At 40.0% G+C, this 27,645-nt stretch overlaps 1 protein-coding gene across 3 annotated transcripts in view; it reads left to right on the forward strand.

Annotated features, from left to right (window-relative positions):
* Positions 1-3,773: 3,773 nt before the first annotated feature.
* The window catches only part of CDKL5 (cyclin dependent kinase like 5), a 215,503-nt gene continuing 191,631 nt past the window's right edge, over positions 3,774-27,645 (forward strand). For all 3 annotated transcript variants that reach the window (XM_073356542.2, XM_073356532.2, XM_073356562.2), the window contains exon 1: positions 3,774-3,894. The gene's annotated coding sequence lies outside the window, so the exon portion shown is untranslated. The remainder of the gene's footprint in view (positions 3,895-27,645) is intronic.

Below are 27,645 nucleotides of genomic sequence, written 5' to 3' on the forward strand. Positions count from 1 at the left end.
AAGTACTATAGTACAATCTCTTTATTGTGAAAGTGCAACTTACAAATGTAGATTTTTTTTTGTTACATAATTGCACTCAAAAACAAAACAGTGTAAAACTTCAGAGCCTACAAGTCCACTCTGTCCTACTTCTTGTTCAGCCAATCACTAAGACAAACAAGTTTGTTTACATTTACAGGAGTTAATGCTGCCCTCTTCTTATTTACAATGTCACCAGAAAGTGAGAACAGGCATTTGCATGGCACTTTTGTAGCCAACATTGCAAGGTATTTACCTGCCAGATACGCTAAACATTCATATGCCCCTTCATGCTTCGGCCACCATTCCAGAGGACATGCTTCTACACTAATGATGCTCATTAAAAAAATAATGCATTAATTAAATTTGTTACTGAACTCCTTGGGGGAGAATTATATGTCCCCTGCTGTTTTACCTGCATTCTCATATATTTCATGTTATAGCATTCTTGGATGATGACCCAGCACACGTTGTTCATTTTAAGAACACTTTCACTGCAGATTTGACAAAGCGCAAAGAAGATACCAATGTGAGATTTCTAAAGATAGCTACGGAACTCGACCCAAGGTTTAAGAATCTGAAGTGCCTTCCAAAATCTGAGAGGGATGAGGTGTGGAGCATGCTTTCAGAAGTCTTAAAAGAGCAACACTCCAATGAGGAAACTACAGAACTGAACCACCAACAAAGAAAATCAACCTTTTGCTGGTGGCATCTGACTTGGATAATGAAAATGAACCTGTGTCAATCCGCACTGCTTTGGACTGTAATCGAGCAGAATCTGTCATCAGCACGGACACATGTCCCCTGGAATAGTGGTTGAAGCATAAAGGACATATGAATCTTTAGCGCATCTGGCAAATAAATATCTTGTGATGCCAGCTACAACAGTGCCATGCGAATGTCTGATCTCACTTTCAGGTGACATTGTAAACAAGAAGCAGGCAGTGTTATCTCCTACAAATGTAAACAATCTTGTTTGTCTGAGCGGTTGGCTGAACAAGAAGTAGGACTGAGTGGACTTGTAGGCTCTAAAATTTTACCTTGTTTTATGTTTGAATGCAGAGGTTTTTTTTTTACATAATTCTACGTTTGTAAGTTCAACTTTCATGATAAAGAGATTGCACTACAGTACTTGTATTAGGTGAATTGAAAAATACTATTTGTTTTGTTTTTTTACAGTGCAAATACTTGAAATTAAAAATAAATATAAAGTGAGCACTGTACACTTTGTGTTCTATGTTGTAATTGAAACCAATATATTTGAAAATGTAGAAAACACCCAAAAATATTTAAATAAATGTTAGTCTGTTATTCACAGTGTGAATAATCATGTGATTAATTTTTTAAATCGCTTGACAGCCCTGATATCTATATACACACCAATCCAAAACAAGCCAGGGCCCTGATCCTGAATCAGTTTTGTGCAAAGTACTGCACCTGCCCGCAAAGTTCTCCCTAAGACACAAAGGTGTACCTGGGCAGAGTTCATTGCAAGATCAGGGTTAAGGTTGGAAATGTTTGCTGTAATCATATTTGATCTTTACCCATAAACCTGAAAATTCACTTCCCTTTGAGAAGTATCTGATCCTAAAAATAGAAATTATTATTATGTAGATACTAACCCCAACAACAAATGACAGTTCTCCACTCTGTTTTTGGCTCAGCAGTGTATGACACTCCATGACTATTTACAAGAATTCACAGTGACTGTGCTACTGCACTTATAATTAAGCCTGGTATTAAAGAAAAAATGAAACACAATAAGACAGAATATTTGTTTTAATTATTAGCATATGTCACAGTAAACTCATTTACTTCTTTTAAGAATTAATATACATCACATTCATTTATCACCCTTTTCAGTGGTGGCAGAAGCATCCTGTATCCTGGAATCCATAGAGACATTGAGATAATAAGGGTTTATAAATATACACCAGTAGAGTCCAGAGTAGCAAATGCTGCAGCGTGTGTACAACTCTCTGGGAACTAGTTTCATGTTTTTGCTTGAATTTCAGTTCAGATTATGTTTATGCCCATAGATAATGTGATCTATTTCTGATACTGCAATACTTTGTATGTTTCAGGGTGGAGGACTGTGTATGATGAGGGTTATATCTAGAGTTGAACAGTGGCTAATGCTGTTGGATAGGGGATTTCCCTGTTCTTGAAAGGTTTCTATTGATTGGTCCATCTAGCTAGGTAATTATAAGGTCCTCATCTCTATAGTATCAGAGTAATTTTCTTTTTGCAAGTGTTTGTAAGTTGCTGTTAAGCAACACCACAAAAAACAGATGAATTTCTCTTTATCTGCCATGTTGAATCTGCAAATATAATTCAGTCCCAAGATGACTCTCCACTCTTAGGTAAATACAATTACAAGATACAGCATGAGAGAGGGAACTCAAACCAAACAACAGCTACCAAACAGCCATACTCCATGTTGTGTCTCTAGGAGAGTACATGTTGCCAGCCCTTGAAATTTTACCATTATTCTTGTAATATTGTGTAGGGGTTTTTTTTTATAGCCCTTGCTCCTGAAATCATGTGAATCTGGGAATTTCTCAGCTTCAGTTTTTTTAAGAGTACATTTCTAGTTCAAATGGTTTGCAGAGAAAAGCTGTAAAGGATGGATCAAACAGCAGAAGACATGTACAAAGGGCTGGAAGTATTATTATTTTAAAGGTTTCAGAGTAACAGCTGTGTTAGTCTGTATCTGCAAAAAGAAAAGGAGGACTTGTGGCACCTTAGAGACTAACACATTTATTTGAGCATGAGCTTTCGTGAGCTACAGCTCACTTCATCGGATGATTTTTAAGCCAGCTCATGATTTTTTTGAAACTGACATGATTTTTGAATGCTAATGGGTTGGCAATACTGGTATTTCAGGGTGCTTTTTCCCCGTTTGAAACATTTGACAGTTGATCTGACGAAAAGAAGGGGATTTACCCCACAGGCTGTCCTGCAAATCCAGAGGGAGAGGAAGCAGCTCCCTTCATCCCCATCTGAGCCCCAGCCTCTCCTCTTGCCTTTCGCCACACCAGTGACTCTCGCAGCTCTATGCGGCGGTGTGTTGTGCGTGTAATAGTAATAAATAGTGTAATAGTTCGCCTGCCCCCCCCCCCAAAAAAAATGCAGCGCAACGATTTCAAGAGAGCGGGGAGAGATTAAAACCCCTTCTAAATTAGACAACCCCCAGAGCGGGCTCTGCCTCCTCACGAGCCGCTGCCAGCCAGCCCCTAGAAATATTCCTACACCTCCCCACTGATGCCTCCCCGAAGATCACCGCCCTTGGCCTCCACCTGTCTGTGTCACAGGGATGCCGCATGTTGCATGCATTTGACAGCAGCTGCTCCCCCCGCTCCGCGATCAGGATCTCCTCCCCGGCCCCCTCGCTGCTGCTGCTGCCGCCTCCTTCCTGTCACGACCCCCGCCGCTGCTCCTCCCCCTCCCGCTCCGGCTCCGGCTCCGGCTCGGACCCTCCCCCCGCCCCAGGCTCCAGCTGTCAGCCAGCCGCCCGCACCCCGGCTCTGGTTGCTCGGGAACTGCAGAGTCAACCGAGCTTGTCCACGCGGTGGGCGGGGTCGAGGTAGGAGAGCGGACGGAGGGAGAGGGTGAGGCCCCCCCAGCCCCGCCCGCGCGGAGGAATAGGCAGCTCGTATTGGCCGCGCGGTGGGGGGCGTGGCTTTCTGCCCGCGGGCTCGCTCTCTCCCATTGGTGGGGGCCGGTGTCAATGCAGTCGGCGCGGGCGGGGCGAGGCGAGGCGGGCAGCGGGCTAGGCTGAGAGCGGAGCGGGCTGGCGGTGGAAGGGGGTGGTGAGCGCTGCCTGGGGTAACGAAAACAGCGGCGGAGCCGCAGCCCAGCAGCCGCCGGAGCCGGGTGAGTGCCGGGCCCGCGCGGCCAGGGGGAGCCCCAGCCCCACCCCCACCTGTCACCTGCCCGGCAACGGCCCGGCGGCCGCGGCTGGGCTCCCCCGCCCCGGGCAGTGAGCGGCCCCTGAGCTGCGGGGCGGGCTGGGGCGGGTTTCCCCGCGGCGCCGGGGCGAGCGTGTGTCGGGCTCCCGCTTGCCGTTGAGGTGCTTCGGGCCGAGGGTAATTGGGGGGCGGCGGTCGCAGGGATCTGTCGGGTTCAGGGCTCCTCCCTGCCGCCCGGGCTTCCCTGGCTGGGACGGGTCGGTGCTGGCGGCTGCCTCGGAAACCCTCCGCGCCGTCGCTCGGGGTGGGTTTGTGGCTTCCCCCGGCAAGGGAAAGGGGCCACTTGCTCCTAGGCGGGGGGCGACCTGGGAGCGATGCGGGCGGAGAAGTGGCGCGGGGAGCATCAGGCGCAGCCCCCCGCCCCCCCCCCCCAGGCGGGGAGAAAACCCTTCCCCAGTGTCGGCTGCGGGGAAGGGGGAAGGCGCTGGGATCCCGATCGCGGTGGGGCTGTCCTTTGCCTCTGCTCCAAGCCTCCATCTTTCATATCTGCCTCTGGCTGGTGGATGTGCAATTAAATATGGATTTCCTTTGCCCCCACCCCGGTCCTGGACAGCTGCAAGGGAGAGGGATGTTCTGAGTGGGACGCTTATGGCTCACGCTTCTAACCTGCCCTTCAGAGCCTGTTGAAGGCTGGAAGGGAGGGGGTTGCGCTACCTTTTTAATTCCTGGTTTTTGGCTTCTCTGTGGAGGATGTGTGGGTGGTGCTGCTGCTTAACTACTTCGCCAGCCTCTGGTTTTGGATCCTCCTCTTGTCTGCATAGCTTCATTGCCTACCGTTGATGCGGCAGGTAGCTTTCCCAAGCAGTAGTAAGAAACTGCTGTCGTGAAACTGACAAGAATCAGTGAATTTCTTCCAGCTGCTGCTTGGGGAAAGCTATGAGCAACATCAGGATTGTTAGGGTTCTCTGTAGACTCGGAAAGACAATACTACATGGTCTACATTCACATTTGGAAGATTAACTTCTATCCCTTACGGATGCTAAACTTAATCTTTTTTTTTTCCTAAGTGAAAGCTTTGTTGCGCCACAGATCAGATTGTGAGTGAATACAGTACAATACAGAATAGGATTTGGAGAAAAAAATCAATGTGTTTACTTTGTACTGGCAAGTGAAAGCTTTCCATGGAGACTGAGAGGCCTAAGCCATCAGGTTATGCAGTAATTAAGGGCAACATATTCAAATAAATTGTTTTTGTTTTTTGTTTGTACAGCACTTTGCACTATGGAGTCCTTGTTCATGAATTGGGCTCCTAGGTCCTAGGATAATACAGATAATGGCCTGATATAAAAATAAAAAAAATGAAAATGTGCTGAGCACCTGAAGCTCATGCTGAAAGTGAATGACTGTGTTCTATTGTACCCATTGTAGTAATGGTGTCTTGGCTACAGTGCTTGATTTTCGAGTAGCCCACGTCCGTAAATCCTGCTTCTCCTTATTGATTGTGTGAAACATTGTAACTTATTTTTTTCCTCCATAATTAAACATAATATGATTGAATTTACATTCCACAGTGCATTTTGGATTTGCCTAAAAACCAAAATAAACAGCCATTTTTTTTAAGTTTCAGTATACATATTACCTGAATACCAAAGCAGTCTAGTTTTCAAATTAAATGTCTGTTACAGTGGTGCTTTGTGCTTCCATTCAAAGCAAGTACATTTTATAAGAAACTTACATTTTTTTCTGTTATAATTTAGCCCCTTTATGGCTTAAAATAATTTGAGACTTTTAATCAGAGAAACTATTAAAATGAGAGGGGGAAGGGAACGTGATAGCCTTGTGAGTTTCCAAAATCAATAGTCAGATTGCATGTTAAAGTGATGTTAAAGGTCAAGTTAAACTGATGAAAATAGGAGAATTTTAAAGATGGGATGGAAGACTTTATATGGAATCTGTTTTTGTTTAAAACCCCCTGGGAAAATATTTTAGGGTATAGTAGCTTACATTACTAATACCTTTATATTACTTTAAATTGAACATTTAAAAAATCAAAAAAAATTTTTTTTTTGCATTTCATTCATTTTGGCAATGAATAGAAACTCATCACCTGCGCTCTTGGCAAGTTGTTCTGTGAGGGAATCTTTTCTGATTGTGTAACATTTTTAAAAATAATCCTGAAGTATTAATTCTTCAAGGTTTTTAGAACATTGTTGTCTCAAACAGGAAATTTTTCAGGTCACTTTTGTTTGACCTTACTGTAAGAACAGTTAGTCTTATAATGCTGTTCGTATTGCATATAATATTGTACAAGAATTGTATATTTTTCATCTTCAGCTTAATTGAAATATTCAAAATTTGTTTTGATACATTTAAAATGTTATTTTAGTAGTTAGTTTTAAACTAGAATGACTATATTTCCTTGTAACTCAGAAGAAAATACTTTCATATCTTATTATGACAGGTTTCAGAGTAGCAGCTGTGTTAGTCTATATTCACAAAAAGAAAAGGAGGACTTGTGGCACCTTAGACTAACCAATTTATTTGAGCATAAGCTTTCATGAGCTACAGCTCAGTTCATCGGATGCATTATGCTCAAATAAATTGGTTAGTCTCTAAGGTGCCACAAGTACTCCTTTTTATATCTTATTATGTAAATACTAAAAAGTATGTACTGTGATGCTGTGTAATCCTAACAGTAAGTCATCAAGGAGTATTCATTTCCATAAATCTTGATGGTTAGCAAAGTCACTACTACTGCGTCTGTTCACTACATTGACTATACAACTTACTGAACATACACTGCTTCATGAGAGAGCTTTGCAGATTTTTGAGCTAGCATGTCAGATTCTACCACTGGAGCAATGATGTATTTATCTGTAGCACTCATGTGGTATGACAGTAGCAGTGGCTTTTTCTGTTAATGCATGGAGTAGAGTGAGTGGGAGGAGAATCAAAGCTTCAAGTACAAAGTAAAATAAAAAAAAAATTGCCAGCTACAAAAGAGTCTAGTCAGATAAAGAACAGTTCAACTCTGGTTAAAAAAAAAATTTAGTTGAGATGCTGTCTACATAGGGATACCCTTGAAAATGGTTCAGATACTTCAGTGCCAGTGCTTCTCTCTGAAGCATATTACGCACTGCTCTCAGACTTCAGTATCTATCAGTTTTTCTTGGTGGAATTGAAGTTGTTGCTCAAACACTATGACATGGGTTCTGGCTATCTCGGAGACCACTTTTTTCTCACCCTCTGCTATGGTAGTTGGGATTATCTGTGAAACTTTTCTGAACAGTTACTGTATTGAATACTGGAGATCTAGAAGCAGAGCATCCTTCATGAAGGACTGTCATCTCTCTCATTTACCCAATTGGGCCAAAAAGCCCCCCCCCCATTTTTTTTATATTAGCTATACAAGTTTCCCAGGGTTATATCTTAGCCCCCTCTCCCTCCCCCCCCCCCAAAGTAAAGAAATAAAAGGACACCTTGGGAGAAGTTTGTGCTGGGAAGATAGGCCAGCTCATCCTCTCATTTCACCATTTAAAAATAACAATGTCTTTCATTTCTAATAACACCTTCCATATGAGGATTTCAAGGTGCGTTATGAGCAAGCAGAGAATCATGGAAATGTATGGTTGTAAGGGACCTCAAGAGGTCATCTAGTCCAGCCCCCTGCTCCTGAGGCAAGATCAAGTTTATCTAGACAATTCCTGACAGGCATTTTTCTAACTTGTTCTTCAAAATCTCCAGTGATGGGTATTCCACAACTTGCCTTGGATGCCTATTCCAGTGTTTAACTATCCTTATAGTTAGAAAGTTTTTCCTACTATGTAAGCTGAATCTCCCTGGCTGTGGTTTAAGCAGATTATTTCTTGTCTTGCCTTCAGTGGACATGAAGGAAAAATTGATCACAGTCCTCTTTATAACATCCCTTATCCTCTCTGAAGATTATTATTTGGTCCTCCCTCAGCCTTTTTCAATACTAAACTTGTCCAGTTTTTAAGCCTGTTCTCACAGCTTTTTAAAAACCTTTTATCATTTTTGTTACTTTCCTGTGGACTTTCCAATTTGTACACATATTTCTGAAAGAGTGGCACACAGAACTGGACACAGTACTCCAGCTGAGGCCTCACACGTGCTAAACAGAGCCGGACAATTTCCTCCAATGTCTTGCATATGACATTCCTGTTAATACATCCCAGAAGGCTAGCCTTTTTCTCAATTGCATCAGTTTGTTGACTCGTATTCAATTTGTGATCCACTATAACTGCTGGATACTTTTCAGTAGTATTACGGTCTAGCCAGTTATTCTCCATTTTGTATTTGTGCATTTGGTTTTTTCTTCCTAAGTATAGTACTTTTCATTTATCTTTATTAAATTTATCTCATTGATTTCAGACAAATTCTCCCATTTTCCAAGGTCATTTTGAATTCTAATCCTGTCTTCTAAAGTGGTGGAAATCCATCTGAGTTTGGTATCAAATGCATATTTTATAAGCATATTCTCCACTCCATTATCCAAGTCTTCAATGAAAATATTGAAACCCTATAGGACCCCACTAGATACATCACTCCCAGTTTGACAGCGAACTATCAAGCACTACTATTTGAATATGATCTTTCCACCAGTTTTGCACCCACTGTGACAGATATGGCCATGCATGCAATATCCTGGACAAACTACTGAAATAAATTTAAGTATCTTTGGAGTCCATTGTATTAAAATGCAAACTTTATGTATTATTGTGGGGTCTTATGTAACTTTTCTGGGGAGGCGACATGGCCAATGTAAACCTGGGGAAGTGTTATGAACTTCAAAGGACTATTTTAAATAATGTACCAGAAAAAGTTAAGTGGAATTCCTAGGAAATACGTGTGTTCGGGTGGGTGGGTGGGTGGGAGAATACAAATTACCTCCTTCAGTTATGCAAAGACCCAACCTTTAAATTTTACCCTGAGGAGGGGACCATTGGCTGATCACCTATTAATGTATCTGCAGATCAAAGACCCAAACTCTATAAAGGAGTGATTCTCAGATTCTTGTGTGTCCTTGTTCTTTGGTAACAGCTGTTATCAACTTGTGACCATGGGGGGGGAGGTAACACTCTTGATGGGGTTTGAAGGATGGATCACTTGCCAGAGCCCTTGTTGGCGTTGGGAGGGGGGTGATCACTCGTATGCCTAGTTGCATGTGTGTAGGTTGTTGTATTGTTTTTAGTATGGTTTCACTGTAATGTTTTCACCTTAAGAATAAATATGCTTGATTATGAAAAGCTGTGTGATAACTCATACTTGTAGGCAATAATGCTGTTTAAAGCCTTTGTGGAAGAGGCAAAACAGGCCTGTTGAGGCAGTCTGACTTGCTGGGGAATTCACAGTATATGCTGGGTACTGTGCAGCCTGGAAAAACCCACGTAAGATGGAAGGGAGTTGAGGTTCTCTACCCAAGACAAATGATGGCTGAGGACCCTAGAGTGAATGCCTTCAATTGGACCACAGAGGGGTAGTAGAGGTGCAGTTGCCCTGAACTGTGATACCCATGTTACAGTAATTTCATCAAGATCACATTTCCCTAATTTTCTTAAGAAAAGGTCATGTGGGACTGCCAAAAGCCTTACTAAAATTAAGATACATCACATCTATAACTTCTCTCCTATCCAGTAGGCCAGTAACCCTTTCAAAGAAGGAAATTAGATTGGTTTGGTATGAATTGTTCTTGACAAATCTATGTTGGCTATTACTTATAACCCTATACTTACAAATGGATTGTTTAAACATGAGCTAAGCCTTACAATACCACTGTGAGGTAGGTGTTATCTGGATTTTACATATCAGGAAACCAAGGTACAAAGAAGGTAGGTGACTTGCACAGACATGCAGGAAGTATGTGGCAGTAACTGGGAATAGTCCATATTTCTGACTTCATGTCCTATATTCTAACTGTAATACCACCTTTTCTATCTGCCAAATCTTGCTGTCTTTGTTACAGCAGCTTATATGGCTTAATCTCTTTCCACCTAGACTTTTCAGCACATGTGAAACATGGTAATATTTTCCTTTTTAAAAGTGGTAAGAATCAATTTCATGTTAATTAAAACATAACACAGTAAAAATGATGAGAACTATAGATCTAAAATGCTCTACCTACAGAGCCTATTCAATTTAATTCATAATATTTCAACTATTATATTGACAAATCTAACTTCTTAGAGTTGACAATCTGCTATCATAATAAGCTTTTAGACACAAACCATCCTTTTGCAAAATTTCATAATACAATATAATTTTCTTTCACTAAAATTGTTTTAAGTATTTTTGTTAAATGAAGAATATATTTGCATGAAAACTATTAAATATTAAATATTTTGATTAACTGAATGCTGAGAGAATGGAAAATAGAAATTTTAAAATAAAAATCCACTCCCAACAGAATTTTATCTTAATACCTTAGAAATGTTCTACATATACTTTGTCTTCTAGGCTACACAGTCCGTAACATCTACATGAATTTTCAAGGGATAAACTAGCCACTTTTGGGCTTCAGTACTGTTATATTTGCATTCACAAAACACATTTCAGAGCAAAATAAAAATCTGAATATGGGGGCTGTGGAATTACAACAAAAGGGTACTGCTTTATATGTACCAAGATCTATACACATACCTTACTTCATAATTATGAGACTTCATTTAAACCTTTGCTTTGTCAACAATAAAAAAAAAAGGAGCAACAATATCCTTAGATATAAACTTCTTTATATACATGGGTCCCATTAATATTTTTGTATGTAATATTGGAGTGTTTTGGTTCTCTCTCAAAAGGCAAAAATGCAAATGTTTTGTAGGCAGTGTGGGGCATTCCTATTACCAGTTTAGTCCTGTAGGGAATGTTAGTGTAGGGAATGTTAGTGTTTGTTTTCCACCTTAGCTTCAAATCTCTAGTGTGACTCTGAATTGGTGCTATTCAGTTTGTCTAATGTTGGAATTACCCCTTGATGTCTCAAATTAACTCTTTAGTCAATGGTACTTTGAAAACTGAAATAAATGACGTATTTTAACACTATGGCATGTAGTTGTAGCTATGTCGGTCTCCGGATATTAGAGAGTCAAGGTGAGTGAGATCTTTTATTGGACAAAATCTCTGATGAGAGAAACTAACTTTCGAGCTTACACAGAGCTCTTCTGGAAACTCCCAGACCCGAAGATGAGCTCGGAAGCTTGTGTCTCTCACCAACAGAAATTTTGTATAATAAAATATATTACCTCACCCATCTTGTCTCTCTTACTCTAACACTGATGTGAATGTATTTTTTGGGGGAGGAAAAACATCTTTGATATTGGTGGCACACAGATAAAATTTGCTGGCACTATGTGAAAGTGATGAATAAATCCTAAGAAGAAATGTGAGTAATTTTTTAATATGCTAGCTAGAGAGAGCTCCTGTATTTTGGTGAATAGTAGTACTGTCTCCCTTATTTTGTTTTTCTTAATCTTACAGATGACTATAGAAATACAGATGTTAATGTTCACCAATGAATGAAGCAGTGTGTTAAGTGAAGGGGGAATGTGACTGTCTGATTACATAGAATCAGATATTCATGAACCTATTTCTGCATGAAACTATTTGAAACAAAAAAAAAAGATAAGTTTGGACCATAAGTGCTAAGTAAAGCTGGCTTTTTCTTTCACCGAAAACAACCAATATTTAAAATCAGTTTTCTATTTGCTGAGCTTTTACAAATACTAGAAGTTGAAGAAATGATTATCATTTGGTGTATTTACAAAAGAATTTTTTTTTAAAGCTAGTTCACTGTCCTCAGAAATTTGCTTTGGTTGATCTCCTCAAATGACATGGTTATTTGTGAACCAATTATATTTGTACTTTAATTCAAAATATCACTTCATTTTCCTGACACATGCAAAGTGATTGTTTGACATCTTAAAGTGGACTGTGTAATCCAAAACAAGTTCTATGTTGGTCTAAAATGCGATGACTTGCAAATCTTCCAAGTATATTGTGTAATTAAATTGAATTTAGCATTTGTGAAATGAATAGTTTCTCAGCCATGGGGATTGATGTCCTACTTATCCACAGAATACATAGATAACTGCAATGTTTACTTCAGTTCACTGTATCTCAACCAGCTGTGACCTTGAAAGATTTGTTCGCTCTACCAGTTCCTTATTTGCCTGTAGTATGCTAATTGTGGTGGTGGTTTACATATGAAATAGATATGTCATGTAGGAATTGAACTTACCCAACAGCCTGGCTAAACCGTGTCAAATAGTAACAGTTTTTTATTACTATTGGCTAGGGTGACCAGATAACAACTGTGAAAAAACAGGATGGGGGTGGGAGGTAATAGACGCCAATATAAGAAAAAGTCCCAAAAAACGGGACATCTGGTCATCCTACTATTGGCCTGCTGTTGAGTCAGTGACCAGGACCTCGAAGTCAGAGTTTCCATATCCTATTATCAATCCCCTAAACCATCAAGCTTTCCTTTCAAAGGCAGCTTTAAGGTATAAAGATGGCTATATCTGTCATTTTACTAAAATCTTATTTTAAAATGCAAGATCTGTTAAGCTCTGTACTGTTAAGGTTAGAGGTCAAGAGATGATGGATTTTTTTTTAATGTCTGAGATGTCCTATGGCTGTTACATATGTGCATGCTTAGATCCATTGACTTCAGTGAAATTACATGTATGGGTATGGGTTTCAGGATCTGCTCATATAACTGTAGAGTTTGTCTTTAGAAGGCAAACTTATAAGTACCCTTTTTTGTTTTGTTTTGTTTTTGAACCTCTTCACACATCAGGATATTTCCTGTTACGGTATTCTTCTTTCCATAACTCTAAAACCTTTTGTCTTCACAAAACAACACTTTTATCTTCTTAAAGTAGGTATTTACAGTATATAAACATCAGAGAAACTTGCTGTAAGGTATCCTGTCATTGTAGCGTTAACAGTATAGCTACTGCAAAGGATTCTTATTAATCTTGTTGTAATTTAATCCTTATACTGGATCATATTAATCACTGGTTTCTGAGAACAGTTTTCTGAAGACAGGTATGTGTTTCATACCATATAGCACCTTTATTGGTTGTGTGGTAGTTTTTTTGTTTTTGTTTTGCCTACCTGAAGTACTAACGATAGAAGAAAGTGAAAATCTTGGTTAGCCTTCCTTTAAAGGGTCACCTTTAACCCAAATATTACACTTCTGATTTTTAAAATTAACTGTTGTTTTAAGCAACAGTTAAGATTAGAGATGACATACAAACAAAAACATTTTTATGTGTGGTTCTCTTTTTCACTTTGTACCTTTGACATCACTTTGTGTAATCTAATAAATGCCTATTCTGGCAAATAGCTATGCATCTGTATAGTACTAAACTTATTACATTACTCAGCTTTGTGTCTGCAGGATTGGGGCCCATGTCAGTTTCCCCTGTTCGTGGGCCTTGCGCATAGCAACAGGGGAGAGGGAGAGTTTGCACGGATATTGTGGAACCACAAAATTGGCAGGTGGGCGAGTAGCACCTGAAACTGTTTTTGTGGGGTGTTTTTAATTGACTAGATTTCAAAGTGACTGTGGTGCTATAAATGAATCACTGGAATAAGATTTAGGAATCTGCAGAACTTTTAATTATACTAGAAATTTTTTTAGAGAGTGAACACTTGAAAATGTCCTATGCTAACTTGCTTATAGGTTGGTTTCATATAGAATGCTTTTAACTTTTTTTAGGCTTGATATTTTCTTCAGGTGAAACAAGTTGCAAGTAAAGGAGTGGACATATAATCCTAGCAATGACAATCAATATTTTATGTGATAAACATAAACAGTAATCTTTTACTCGCTATGACTGCAATAGATTTTGACTGGAGTGAGCATATATCTATACCAATGGTCCCCAAACTTTTTCTGTTGCACCCGCCCCTTACCCGTAATGGAACCTAATCCTCCCCCCACCCACCCACCTCCTGTCAGGAGCCAGGGGCAGGAGCTGCGGCTGGGGACAAGAGCAGGTCTGCAGCTGGGGTCCAAGCTGGACTGGGGGCAGGGCTGGGGCCGGAGCGGAGCGTGGGGCTGGGTGGCACTCCCTCTCTGACCCCTGTTGGGCCTGGCTTAGGCCCTGCCATGCTCCCTCCCCATCCCAAACATTCTTATATGCCCCCCAAGGTGGTCGTGCCTGACAGTTTGGGGACCACTGATCTATATAATATGTATAGAATGAATTATATTAATTTTCTGGCTGCCAAGTTGCAAAAACCTAACACATACTGTCTTATTTTTAATGGTTCCAGTTGAGGTGGGATTCTTATGAAGACAAGTTTCCCTATACCAATTAGACTCTGCTCTGTTTCTACAACTAGACAAATTTAAATTAAACACACCACAAAAATTGTGAACCAGTTCATGCATGCCTTTTGTTTAATTATTTTGATCGATAGCTGCCCCGGTGATAGTGTTTAAAAAATCCCACTCATATACTGGCTTTAGAGGAAAAGATAGGCTTTTGCTGTAATCCTTAATTGAAGATCATTTTAAGTTTATATGAAGTGAAAGTCTAATATGAAGTAGGCACGTAGAAGACACCTTTTTGTCATACGCTATTGCCATTATCAGCAACTCCTTTCCCTTTGATAACTTCATGACTCCCTGAAATGGTTCTTCTCTGATGACCATTCCCCCTGCACTTGAAGAAGCCTTCTATGCTTTGGACACACTTTTCCTGGACTGCCTCCATAACTATGTAGGCAACTCTGGTTCCTTCCAAGCTGGTTGATTTCTTTCTCTCTGGCTTCACCTCTGATACTTCTATAGTGTTCCATGAAATAAAATTTTGTCCTGTGCTCTTTCAAAAATCAGTTTTTGCTCCATCCTCTTGTCTTTGTTTTTATCTACAACTCTTATGTTGACATTTTAATTTGTTGGTAGCTTTAGAGTCCTCTCTATTCACACTCATGACTAGGGCCATACCAAATTCAGTCCATTTTGGTCAATTTCGTGCTCAAAGAATTTCAAAAATCTTAATTTTCTTGATTTCAGCTATTTAAATCTGAAATTTCCCGGTGTTGTAACTGTAGAGATCCTGACCCCAAAAGGAGTTTGGGGTGGGGGAGAGGTTTGCAAAGTTATTGTATTATTGTAGCGGGGGTGCGGTACTGCTACTCTGCTGCGCTGCTGGTGGCGGCAGCACTGCCTTCAGAGCTGGGCAGCTGGAGAGCTGTGACTGCTGGCTGGGAGCCCAACTCTGAAGGTAGAGTACCACCAGAAGTAAGGATGGCATGGTATCATATTGACCCCCTTAATTCTGTGCTGCTGCTGGTGGGGTGCTGACTTCAGAATGAGCACCCAACCAACAGCCACTGCTCTCCAGTTGCCCAGCTCTGAAGGCAGCACAGAAGTAAGGGTGGCAATACCACAACTGTGCTAAAATAACCTTGTGACCCCCCCCACAACTCCCTTTTGGGTCAGGACCCCCAGTTTGAGAAACAGTGGTCTCCCCTGTGAAATCTGTATAGTATAGGGTAAAAGCACACAAGATCAGATTTCACAGTCTGACGTGTTTTTCATGGCCCTTGTCATGACTAAATGAAGTTGTGGCTCATTCTCACCTTTAGTTAAAGACGTCAAAGACCACACTGCTTCTTTTGGGTTGGAAGAGTATTCTCTGTTGCAACTCTCTCTCATCTGTCTCTCAATTCAAACTTTGTGATTTTGCTGCTTCTGTTGGTCTGTTACCACCTGCATACGATTTCCTGTAGAAATCTCTTCAGATAATTCTGTAAAAATCCTTCCACATATCATTCTTTCCTTCTCTGGATTATTGCAACTCCTTCCTCTGTGGTGTCCCCAAATCCAAACTCTCTAGAGTTACATATGCAACATGCTGCTGCCTACCTTCTGATATGATTCAGGAAAGCAGACTTCGACTCCCTCAGGGAACGGATGGGTAGGATCCCCTGGGGGACTAACATGAAGGGGAAAGGAGTCCAGGAGAGCTGGCTGTATTTCAAGGAATCCCTGTTGAGGTTACAGGGACAAACCATCCCGATGTGTCGAAAGAATAGTAAATATGGCAGGCGACCAGCTTGGCTGAACGGTGAAATCCTTGCTGATCTTAAATACAAAAAAGAAGCTTACAAGAAGTGGAAGATTGGACAAATGACCAGGGAAGAGTATAAAAATATTGCTCGGGCATGTAGGAATGATATCAGGAGGGCCAAATCGCACCTGGAGCTGCAGCTAGCAAGAGATGTCAAGAGTAACAAGAAGGGTTTCTTCAGGTATGTTGGCAACAAGAAGAAAGCCAAGGAAAGTGTGGGCCCCTTACTGAATGAGGGAGGCAATCTAGTGACAGAGGATGTGGAAAAAGCTAATGTACTCAATGCTTTTTTTGCCTCTGTCTTCACGAACAAGGTCAGCTCCCACACTGCTGTGCTGGGCATCACAACATGGGGAATAGATGGCCAGCCCTCTGTGGAGAAAGAGGTGGTTAGGGACTATTTAGAAAAGCTGGACGTGCACAAGTCCATGGGGCCGGACGAGTTGCATCCGAGAGTGCTGAAGGAATTGGCGGCTGTGATTGCAGAGCCATTGGTCATTATCTTTGAAAACTCGTGGCGAACGGGGGAAGTCCCGGATGACTGGAAAAAGGCTAATATAGTGCCAATCTTTAAAAAAGGGAAGGAGGAGGATCCTGGGAACTACAGGCCAGTCAGCCTCACCTCAGTCCCCGGAAAAATCATGGAGCAGGTCCTCAAAGAATCAATCCTGAAGCACTTACATGAGAGGAAAGTGATCAGGAACAGTCAGCATGGATTCACCAAGGGAAGGTCATGCCTGACTAATCTAATCGCCTTCTATGATGAGATGACTGGTACTGTGGATGAAGGGAAAGCAGTGGATGTATTGTTTCTTGACTTTAGCAAAGCTTTTGACACGGTCTCCCACAGTATTCTTGCCAGCAAGTTAAAGAAGTATGGGCTGGATGAATGCACTATAAGGTGGGTAGAAAGTTGGCTAGATTGTCGGGCTCAACGGGTAGTGATCAATGGCTCCATGTCTAGTTGGCAGCCGGTGTCAAGTGGAGTGCCCCAGGGGTCTGTCCTGGGGCCGGTTTTGTTCAGTGTCTTCATAAACAATCTGGAGGATGGTGTGGATTGCACTCTCAGCAAATTTGCGGATGACACTATACTAGGTGGAGTGGTAGATACGCTGGAGGGGAGGGATAGGATACAGGGGGACCTAGACAAATTGGAGGATTGGGCCAAAAGGAATCTGATGAGGTTCAATAAGGATAAGTGCAGGGTCCTGCACTTAGGACGGAAGAACCCAATGCACCGCTAGAGACTAGGGACCGAATGGCTAGGCAGCAGTTCTGCGGAAAAGGACCTAGGAGTGACAGTGGACGAGAAGCTGGATATGAGTCAGCAGTGTTCCCTTGTTGCCAAGAAGGCTAATGGCATTTTGGGATGTATAAGTAGGGGCATAGCAAGCAGATCGAGGGACGTGATCGTCCCCTCTATTCAACATTGGTGAGGCCTCATCTGGAGTAGTGTGTCCAGTTTTGGGCCCCACACTACAAGAAGGATGTGGATAAATTGGAGAGAGTCCAGCGAAGGGCAACAAAAATTATTAGGGGTCTGGAACACATGACTTATGAGGAGAGGCTGAGGGAACTGGGATTGTTTAGTCTGCAGAAGAGAAGAATGAGGGGGGATTTGATAGCTGCTTTCAACTACCTGAGAGGTGGTTCCAAAGAGGATGGTTCTAGACTATTCTCAGTGGTAGAAGAGGACAGGACAAGGAGTAATGGTCTCAAGTTGCAGTGGGGGAGGTTTAGGTTGGATATTAGGAAAAACTTTTTCACTAGGAGGGTGGTGAAACACTGGAATGTGTTACCTAGGGAGGTGGTAGAATCTCCTTCCTTAGAAGTTTTTAAGGTCAGGCTTGACAAAGCCCTTGCTGGGATGATTTCATTGGGGATTGGTCCTGCTTTGAGCAGGGGGTTGGACTAGATGACCTCCTGAGGTCCCTTCCAACCCTGATATTCGATGATTCTGTGTGTATAAAATAGTGGCCAAATAATCCTCATGCTTAGAACATCTCCACCCCCATTCACTTCAAAAATGTGATGTCTTAAAAAAACCCTCCAGCCTACCTTATGGACCTCTTTATACTACCATGATCCATCTGTTTATCTAGTGCAGCTTCTTCTCTCTCCCTTTACTCTGTCTTACGGCTGATGCTATGTGAGCATTCTGTGCAGGTTTTTAACCTGGAATAGCCTCTCCATATCTTTATATTTCCTTTGTAAAAGCTTCTTTCCCCTCGTATATGTCTCAACTTTTCTCCCTCTTCTATTAGACTTATGATTGACTGTTTTTATTCACATAATATTATTATGCAATTGTTATCGGTCCGTTTAGCTGTGAAACTTGTTTGGATACGTTTTGTATTAGACAGAATTATTTATGAAGTGCTGTAGATGTACATGATATACAGTGCTGATCCAATGAGAGATCACAGACTGAAGGTACAATTTGGTGCAATACAGTATGTTACAAAACAGAAAAAAACAAAGTAGGGGGCAGTCAATGCAGATGGAAAGCTTCGCAGAACGGTGGTTTTTAAAGATTTTTTTTTTCCTCTTTGAAGGAGAGGGAAAGGGTTGAATATAACTTGAAAGGCTGTTGCATGTAAAATTGGGCATGGAAAAAGAACAAGAGAGCAAACAAGGAACAGTGGTATCAATCAAGAAGTATGGGTGGAGTGTAAAGCATGATATGGGCTGTAATTAAAAGGTTGTGCAGATCTTCCAAAGTTAGGACCAGGAGCTTGAACTTGGTGAAGAGAGAGTTCTCTCATCGCTGCCTTCCACTCTCAAAGTACAGAGTTGCCTGTAGACTAGAGAAGGGGAGGCCAAAGTGAAGGATACTATGGTAACTGAAATAAGGAAAAGCATCATACAGTACTTTCAATTCTCTCTAAGAGTCACATTCAGATGAGTGTGGTGAAATATAAAAGATACTCCAGTATGGGTTAGTTTAGGGTTCCAAGAACTATTATACTGCCTTAGCAGTAATGATAAACTAGCCTGTGTGTGTGTGGTTTTTTTTTAAACAACTCCAATATTAAAGTGAAGTTATGGGATACACTTAGTAGTAGTAGTAGTAATAATTAAAAAGAATATTCCAAGTCAGTCAATGAATCTTGATCCTGTTCTTCCTAATTAGACATCCTGTGGCTTCACCAGTTGGAAACTGTCATTATCACTTTTGTTTGTAGCATATTTTTTACAGATTATGTAACAGGACTCTGAGCAAACAAGTGCATCTGAAAACAAGTTTGGAGCAACCCAATGTGTCTTTACTCTTGTGGAACTAATTTCTTCAGCTGCATCTGCCAGTTCAAATTAGCTTATTGTATTTCACAAAAATGGTCCATCTGAACTTGTAAGTTGGTTTATTTGAGAAACTGTCTTATGAGTCAACTAGAACTCTGAGAGCTATGAGAGATTTGTTCTATTCAGGCTTTTGCCATAGTCTTCCTTTTACATTTTTGTGCAAACTAGCTGAATTTTTGGTGGCTCATCTTTCCCTTATAAAGTATGGTTAATAATTTATTAAAATGGTGATAATAAAAAGTCAGTGCTTAATGAGAGACCGCACACAGTGACAGCCTAGATGGAACAGTATTTTCCTAGATTTACAATAGCTACTTCCTTTCTTTTCTAAGGTACAGTTATGACAAAGTTGATATGGGTAATGGTCAGAACTGGTATATTGGGTGTGTAGGGAAGTATAAGTTCATGGCTTTGGGGACATGGTGGGACATGTACGCATATTCCACTCTCATAAGTTTAGGGCATGATCCTGCAAGATATTGAACAATTTGTGGAGGTCCTGAGTGCCTCCAATTCTCACTTAAGTCACTGGGAGTTGAGGGCCTTCAGCACCTGGCAGGATCACCCTGGTCTTCAGATAACATTTTCCCCCAATAATTACTTAAGTCCTGATATTTTTATTTATTTTAAATATTATAGTTCAGTACAATACAGCAGTTATTTGCGCAAAAAGTGTGCTGGGTATTGTACAAAGAAGAGAGAGGCATGGTTTCTGAAAACACTGACTTCTGCATTTCTTTTGTGTGGGAGAGGAGAAGTTCTTCCATAAATAACCTGCTTATAAGAATTACAAGTGCAACTGAACCTAGCTCATGCTATTCTGTTTATATTAAACCCTCCATTACATAAGTGAATAAATGTAACTTTTAGAAGTAGTGGGTCATGTTGAACTGTTTCCTTAAAAATAACTCTGTGGATGCAAGACAGTGTTTCAGAATTTTAGATGTAAAAGATGTTAATCTTCTTTTACAGAATTGGCAGAGATTTTATTAGTTACATCTGGAAGATTCAGAAAATAAGTGATATTTTCTTTCAGATGGTCCCAGTTATGCTCTTTTATAAAAGAGTTGCACACTTAAGCTATTACTGTTAGTTATTTCACTTGTGGTGAAAAGCTAGGATGTGCTAAAAGAACATGGTATTTTTTGGAGCAATGAATTAAGAAAAATATATTGTCCTCCTAAATAATTAGATCCCATTACTGCTTTCAGTAACATGTTGAAGACAGTAAAGTATTTTATCATGGAGAACTTGCGAGTAAGTACAGTAATATTTAAATAGAGTTAGGTTTTAAACATTTTGTATTATGGTAACTGTTTTTAATATCTCTTAAAAAGGTGGTGAATAGTTTTCATTTGGCAAATATTAGGATTTCTTAACTTTTTTTTCTAATTATGTTTGAAATTTACTTTTTTTTTTTTGGTTCAATTCCTTGTTTGGTCACTAGATTTATGAAGTGTTATATGTGGAAATACTTTTAACTGCTACAGGTGAGTCACCACAAGGAGCATGTTTTTTGTGTATAGTAGCTTACACAGCTGTAAAATTAAGCATATGGATAAATGTTTGCACAGTTAGGGTGTGTGTGTGTGCAGTAAGTATTTAAGGGTAGGGACCATGTCTTTGTATTTTTGTGAAGTTGCTTAGCACAATGGTGCCCCATCCCAGTTGGTTATTGCACCACAAATAATTCAGTTTATATTTTTGCAAGTTAAGTGGTAAGTTTTTAAAAAAAAGCTTTTAAAATACTCACTACAAGGAAAAATATAAGTAAGAGTATATTTTAACTATGAAGTGGAAGAAATTAAATTGAGATAGTAATATGGAGAGGAAGAAGGTAACAGAATTGCTTGGGAAGAGCCATCCACTCTACTGAGGATATGAAGTGTATGGCTTTGTTATAACTTTAATATGTAGACCAATATTTACTTAACCTTTCATTGATCACTTCTTTTACCATGAATTTGGCAAAGTACAAATAATCAGAATTTACATGAGGACTGCGGGTGGAGTGAGGATGGAATTCACCCCTCCTCCCCAAACCATGGTAAAGGTGGGTATGAATAGTGGCCCCTGTGTCCTTCCCTTCCCATCTTCCTCATCTCCTAGTAAAATTGAGGGCCAAGCGAGCCGCTGGTCACGAGCCACTGATTACATCCCCTTCCACCATGTCCTCTCATCACTCTGCTCTCAAACCCCTTTTGAACTGCTGCAGAGATTGCACAACACCGCCAAATTCTGTAGTGGCTAAGAGATTCCTTTTGGCTTTCAGGCTTCCATCTTCCTTTTGTGCAGTAGAAATGAGCCTTCATGATTTTATATGCTTATGATGGGACTAGTGAATTTCACTTTTGTTTGTTTCTTATGTAGTGCTCTCCCAGATGAAGTGGAATGATAATATATACCTCTTACTCAGAATCTGTAGGACAGATTCCAAACTTGGAAGTTGGTCAAATTAGAAGTTGTAGCCTGTGCTTCTGGAGTGTCCCTTTATAAAATATATTTTTGGTTAGAAGTGTTTGACTAGGAGGTTTTCATGTTCATTCTATGTAGCCAGCAGTGGTGGCAGAACTGCTCTGCACAAAAAACAAAACCTATCAGAAGACATGTGTATTGCAGAACTTTTCCAAAAGCTAGTTATGCAGAACGGCTTGTCTTCATGGTGCAGTGGCAGATATAACATTTAAAATAGATTTCTAAGCAGAGTTTAGACCCAGAGTGAAATGGCACAGCCAAGCTTAATTTGTAATATAAAACACAGAGCTTTAGATAATATCTTTAGTCAGTGTATATACTAGATCTAGTTATATTCAGGCCTGAGCCTGCAAACACTTATTCCTGTGACATAGCATTTACTACCTTTTGTAATCCCATAGACTCTCTTGACAGCAATGGGAGCTAATCATACTTAAAAATAACCATTCCTGACAGTTAAGTGTTTACAGGTTTGGTCTCTTAATTAGTAACTTACTATAATGCTTAATTTAAGATCTGGTCTGATTTAGACTAAAACCATATCCAATCCATAACCATTGCTCTGACTAGCAACACAAATAGTCAATATTTTAGTTTCTAGTCAAACTGTTGAATCAGTGAAATAACTTGATATGAAAAAGGAGCCACTGTAACTTTAACCATAACCCACTTTCAGCTGTGTTGAGTCTGGCTCGGCTAAGTTGGTCTTTTGCTGCCATTCTTACCATCCTTACTATAGAATCATAGAATATCAGGGTTGGAAGGGACCTCAGGAGGTCATCTAGTCCAACCCCCTGCTCAAAAGCAGGACCAATCCCCAATTAAATCATCCTATAAGACACTTGTTCTCAGACTCTACTATAGTTTGGAGTACTTCCCCTCTCGTTTGTGATTGGACAGACCATCCCACCACTTGCAAGCACATACATTCAATACACTTGTAATATTATCTTCAGCTGTCTTTCATGCAATGTAGCAGCTAGAAACATAGAAGGAGGCAATGTCCTCTGACCAGCCCTGTCTCTGCACACCTTCAGCATGTGCTTTATGGACCACAGTTTGAGAACCTCTGCTGTACGTGTACACAGTAGTGTAAGAAAACCCTAGACTCTGGCCAAGTTTTATCCTTTAAATATATCAGTGAATTAAACAGAAGATAAATCATCCAAATGCTAGATGAACTGTTCCAACTTGAAGGGAAATTACATTTTTAATCGGGTTTTTTTATGGGGTTCTTAATTGAAGTATTAGTACATCACTTATGTATTTATTTTCCATTTGTTTCTTCAGTGAGTTGGGAACAGTCTGCTCCTTGCTATCTAAAGATGTTTGAAATAACATTTATTTGTTCTTCTGTATTAGTCGAACATTATTTATCATAGAAGCATAGGACTGGAAGGGAGGTCAACTAGTCCAGTCCACTGCACTCATGGCAGGCCTAAACCACCCTTGCTGCAATTTAAGCCCATTTCATCTTTTCCTGTCCTCAGAGGTTAAGGGTGACAACCTATTATGTACTTGAAAACTTACCATGTCCCCCCTGTCTTCTCTACACTCCACAAACCCAGTTTTTCAGTCTCCCCAAATAGATGATGTTTTCTAGACCTTTAATCATTTTTGTTGGTCTTCTCTGGACTTTCTTCAGTTTGTCAACATCTTTCCTGAAATGTGTCACCAAGAACAGGACACAATACTCCAGTTAAGGCAATATCAGCACGGACTAGAGCAGAAGAATTGCTTCTCCTGTCTTGCTAACAACACTCCTGCTAATACATCCCAGAATCTTTGCTTTTTTTGCAATAGTGTTATACTGTTGACTCAAATTTAGTTTGTGATTCAGTATGACCCCCAGATTCCTTTCTCCAGTACTCCCTCATTCCTAGGCAGTCATTTCCCATTTTGTATGTATGCAGCTGATTGTTCCTTCCTAAATGGAGTACTTTACATTTGTCCTTATTGAATTTCATCCTATTTTCTTCAGACCATTTCTCTAGTTTGTCCAGATCATTTTGAATTTTAATCCTATCCTCCAAAGCACTTGAATCCCTGCATAGCTTGATATCATCCACAAACTTTATAAGTGTACTCGCTGTGCCATTATATGTATAATTGAGGAAGATATTGAACAGAATTGGACCCAGAACTGATCCTACTGAATATGTCCTTCCAGTTTGATTGTGAGCCACTGATAAGTACTTTCTGGAAACGGTTTTCCAACCAGTTATGCACCCACCTTATAATAGCTCCATCTAGGTTGTATTTCCCTGGTTTGTTTATAAGAAGGTTATGAAGTTATCAAAAGTCTTACTAAAGTCAAGATATACCATATCTACCTCTTTGCTCCCACCACCCCCATTGCAAGACTCATAACGCTGTCAAAGAGTATTAGGTTGGTTTAACATGATTTGTTCTTGACAAATCTATGCTGACTGTTTCTTACCACCTTATTATCTTCTAAGTGTTTGTAAATTGATTGCTTAATTATTTGCTTCATTGTCTTTCTGGTTTCTGAAGTTAAGCTGACTGGTCAGTAATTCTCCAGGTTATCCTTATTTACCTTTTGATTGATTGGCAATATATTTGCCCTTTTCCAGTCTTCTGGAATCTCTTCCATGACTTTTCGAATATAATTGCTAATGGCTCATATATCTCCTCAGTCAGCTCTTTATGTATTTGTAATTCATCAGGCTCTGGTGACTTCAAGACCTCTAACTTGTCTGAGTTATTTTTAATTTGTTCTTAGCCTCTGATCCTACCTTATTTTCACTGGCATTCACTATGTTAGATGTCCATTTGCTACTAACCTTTTTGGTGAAAACTGAAACAAAAACATCAGTTAGCACTTCTGCTAATCTCATTTGGTGCCTTGGCCTTTCTAATTTTATCCCTAAATACTTGTGTGTTTATATTCATCTTTTGTAATTTGACCTAGTTTCCACTTTTTGTATAACTCTGTGTGTCAGATAATTCAAGATCTCCTGGCTAAGACAGGGTGGTCTCTTGCCATACTTCCTATCTCATACTTATATTCTCATTCTTTATTTATAAACATTTTTGTCTTAACAATACAGAAGAAAGAAATACACAATGAATTTGGCAGGTATTACTTGCACCAGTTGAGAAGTGTTGACATTCAGTAAATGGTGATGACAAGGTTATTGGGGAAGGAAAGTGTAGACAGCTGGAGATAGAAGAACCCTGTAAGCAGTCAGATTGTAATGTAGGCAATCTTATGGGAACAGTATACAAGAAGAAAAATTCCGCAAATGGTAAGAAATCACTAATCGAAAAAATACTGTGCATATTCTAACCTTATCCATATAGACTTCAAAGTGAGATAGCACATGGGCACAGTGCTATATGTAAATGGCTACATGTGGATGCAGCGATCTGCGTGGACACTATCAACTGCAGGATTGATGCCTGGAGAAGTGAGTTTTGATGTATAGCCACTGGAAAATGTTTATGGACCCAATAAATAAAATATTCCAAAAATTCCTACTAAAGATCACTTTCTTCCGTTGAGTACATCTCGATTTGAATTCGGATTAAGCCAGGCTATCAAAATGGATCTTCTAACCCAAAAAGTCAACTTCAGAAAAGAATTTTTAGGGTCGGTACCAAACTTGATCCTCAATATTTTATTTTGAAAAATGTATTAAGATTGCTTGCCTGCCTGCAAGTCTGCCTACTTTCAGAAAAATCTTAAACTGCAATTACTATAAAGTGAAAAATTTGTCTTTCGTGGTAGCACCTTTGAGACGCAGTATAAATTAAAAACTTGGAGAATAATCTTGGTGTGTATTTGAAACTGTTCTTGACTATTGATGCCCGTAGCATTACAATAATAGTACAATTTAAAAATTTCGTACAGAGTCTTTAGATATAATCACATACTTTAGTTAGGTAGTACAAAACGATACATATTACACTATAAATAACTGAAAACAGTTGTGTAAAGACATTGTGTGGGGAGTAAATAAATATAAATAAATATTCTAAATTTGAGAAAGTAATGACTGAAACTTGAGGCATGGTCCTACAAATCAGTGTTATACAAGGAGTTGTACTGAGCATGACCAGAAATAATATGCTCAGACAGGAAAGATACTAAATTGCTTTTATTACATTTCTGTTGACTCCACAACAAGTCTGCTCTGACTCCCTAAGGAGTTTAGAAAAAGTCTCTGAAATGTTGGGGAAATACAGGTATCTAAGATAAAAATATTAGTCACAACACCCCTTTAATGCAAAAGTTATCACTTCTGAAAGTATCTGCTGATTTCTCTAATTGTATCTCAATTACTGTGTGGCTTTCAGGTTCACTGTTGTGTTCTTTAGTGGGCAAAGCAGCACCTTTGTTGCTCTTTAATCTACAGCTATTTAAAAGCCAGCACTTTCCAGTAGATAAAGTGCTGTACCAGATAGTAACCATAGTTTCATATTCTAAATGGAAAAATGGTTATCTTGGTCACCAGTGTGTGGTGGCAATTTCTAGGTGCAGAATTTATAATAGCAATGGTTGAAGTCCCTCATAAAATGGCTTTCATCGCGATTTTTTAATTTTTTTACCTTCAGTCTTTTTTTGCATATTCTTGAATGGTTGGTACTGTAAACTACTCTATACTGTGCTTATTGCAATGAAGCCACAAACAAGTTGTGGCCTCTAGGCACAAAGACAGTATAATGATAGGTCTTTCCTATATGTTTTTATTCTAAGTAAAGCTTGAGTGAAAGTGAGTTCTCTCCATGAGAATTATTGAAAGGAGGTATGAGGTGGAGTATGCCCCTCTGAATAATCAGTAACCAAGAAGGACTGTTTTTTGATGTTTCTCCTGCCCAGTAACTCTATCCTGCACACTGCACCCTAAATGTGTGGCACATTTTTAAGAATTGTGGTGGGGAAAATTTAGAACTGGGAAGTTTATATAAGGGTTCTCAGGTTTTTTCCTACTTTTTGAAATGCCTTCAACTGCAGACTATCTTTCAGGGGGGATGTTGCAGGACAGGTTGTGGTGGGGGTGTGTGTGTTTGTTTTAATTTTAAAGAGCTGGAGAAGGGCGGTGTGTTCCAAGGCTGTCTTGTGCCTAGGACTAGGTTTAGTTGCAACCTTGGTTGTTAATTATGATCGTGGAATTTGCCTTACCACAGCCCTTGCTGGAAAACCACTTGTAATTCGTATATTCTTTTGCCTGTGCTTAATGATCCATGTTCTTTTTATGTAAGCTTTTTATATCAAGAGTCACCATTGATCTAGAGTATCTTGCAGTTGTCTGGCAGGGTCATGGTACATGTTGTGGAAAAGTCGCAGAACATATAACTAACACTGATTTTTTTTGGGGTGGGGGGAATAGTAGAAAATCTATTGTGCAGCTTCTATTTTGGATTTTTTTCCCATGGAAAGCAATGGGGAGTGTTTTTGTTTAAAAATTGTCACGAGTAAGCAATGTTAAGTAGAGATAAGGAAGGGTTCAACTCTTTCTTCTCTTCTTCCACTCTTACGGGGTTAATTGTGCTCTTAATATTGGCTGGAAGCAGGACTGAGTCAATTTGGGGAATGCATGGGTGGCAGTGTGTCTCTGGGGAATGAACAGGCATGAAATATTGGTCCCTTGGAGAGAGAGGTTTCTGTTTGATAGTTATGTTTGGCTAAAGTGCTTCTGAAAGGTATCTGTGTGGGAAGGGAGAGAGCCATATTCTGTGCCCCTAGAATCCTATATTTTTACTCTGGAAGGTGGAACAGTAGACTTCTACTGGTATTCTTTCACACAATTCTCCATCTTCAGAGGAGTGAGGCTACCAGTGGAAAAATTAAAAGATCTCTACTATACCCA

Source organism: Lepidochelys kempii, chromosome 1 (assembly GCF_965140285.1).
Source record: "Lepidochelys kempii isolate rLepKem1 chromosome 1, rLepKem1.hap1, whole genome shotgun sequence".
NCBI lineage: Eukaryota > Metazoa > Chordata > Testudines > Cheloniidae > Lepidochelys > Lepidochelys kempii.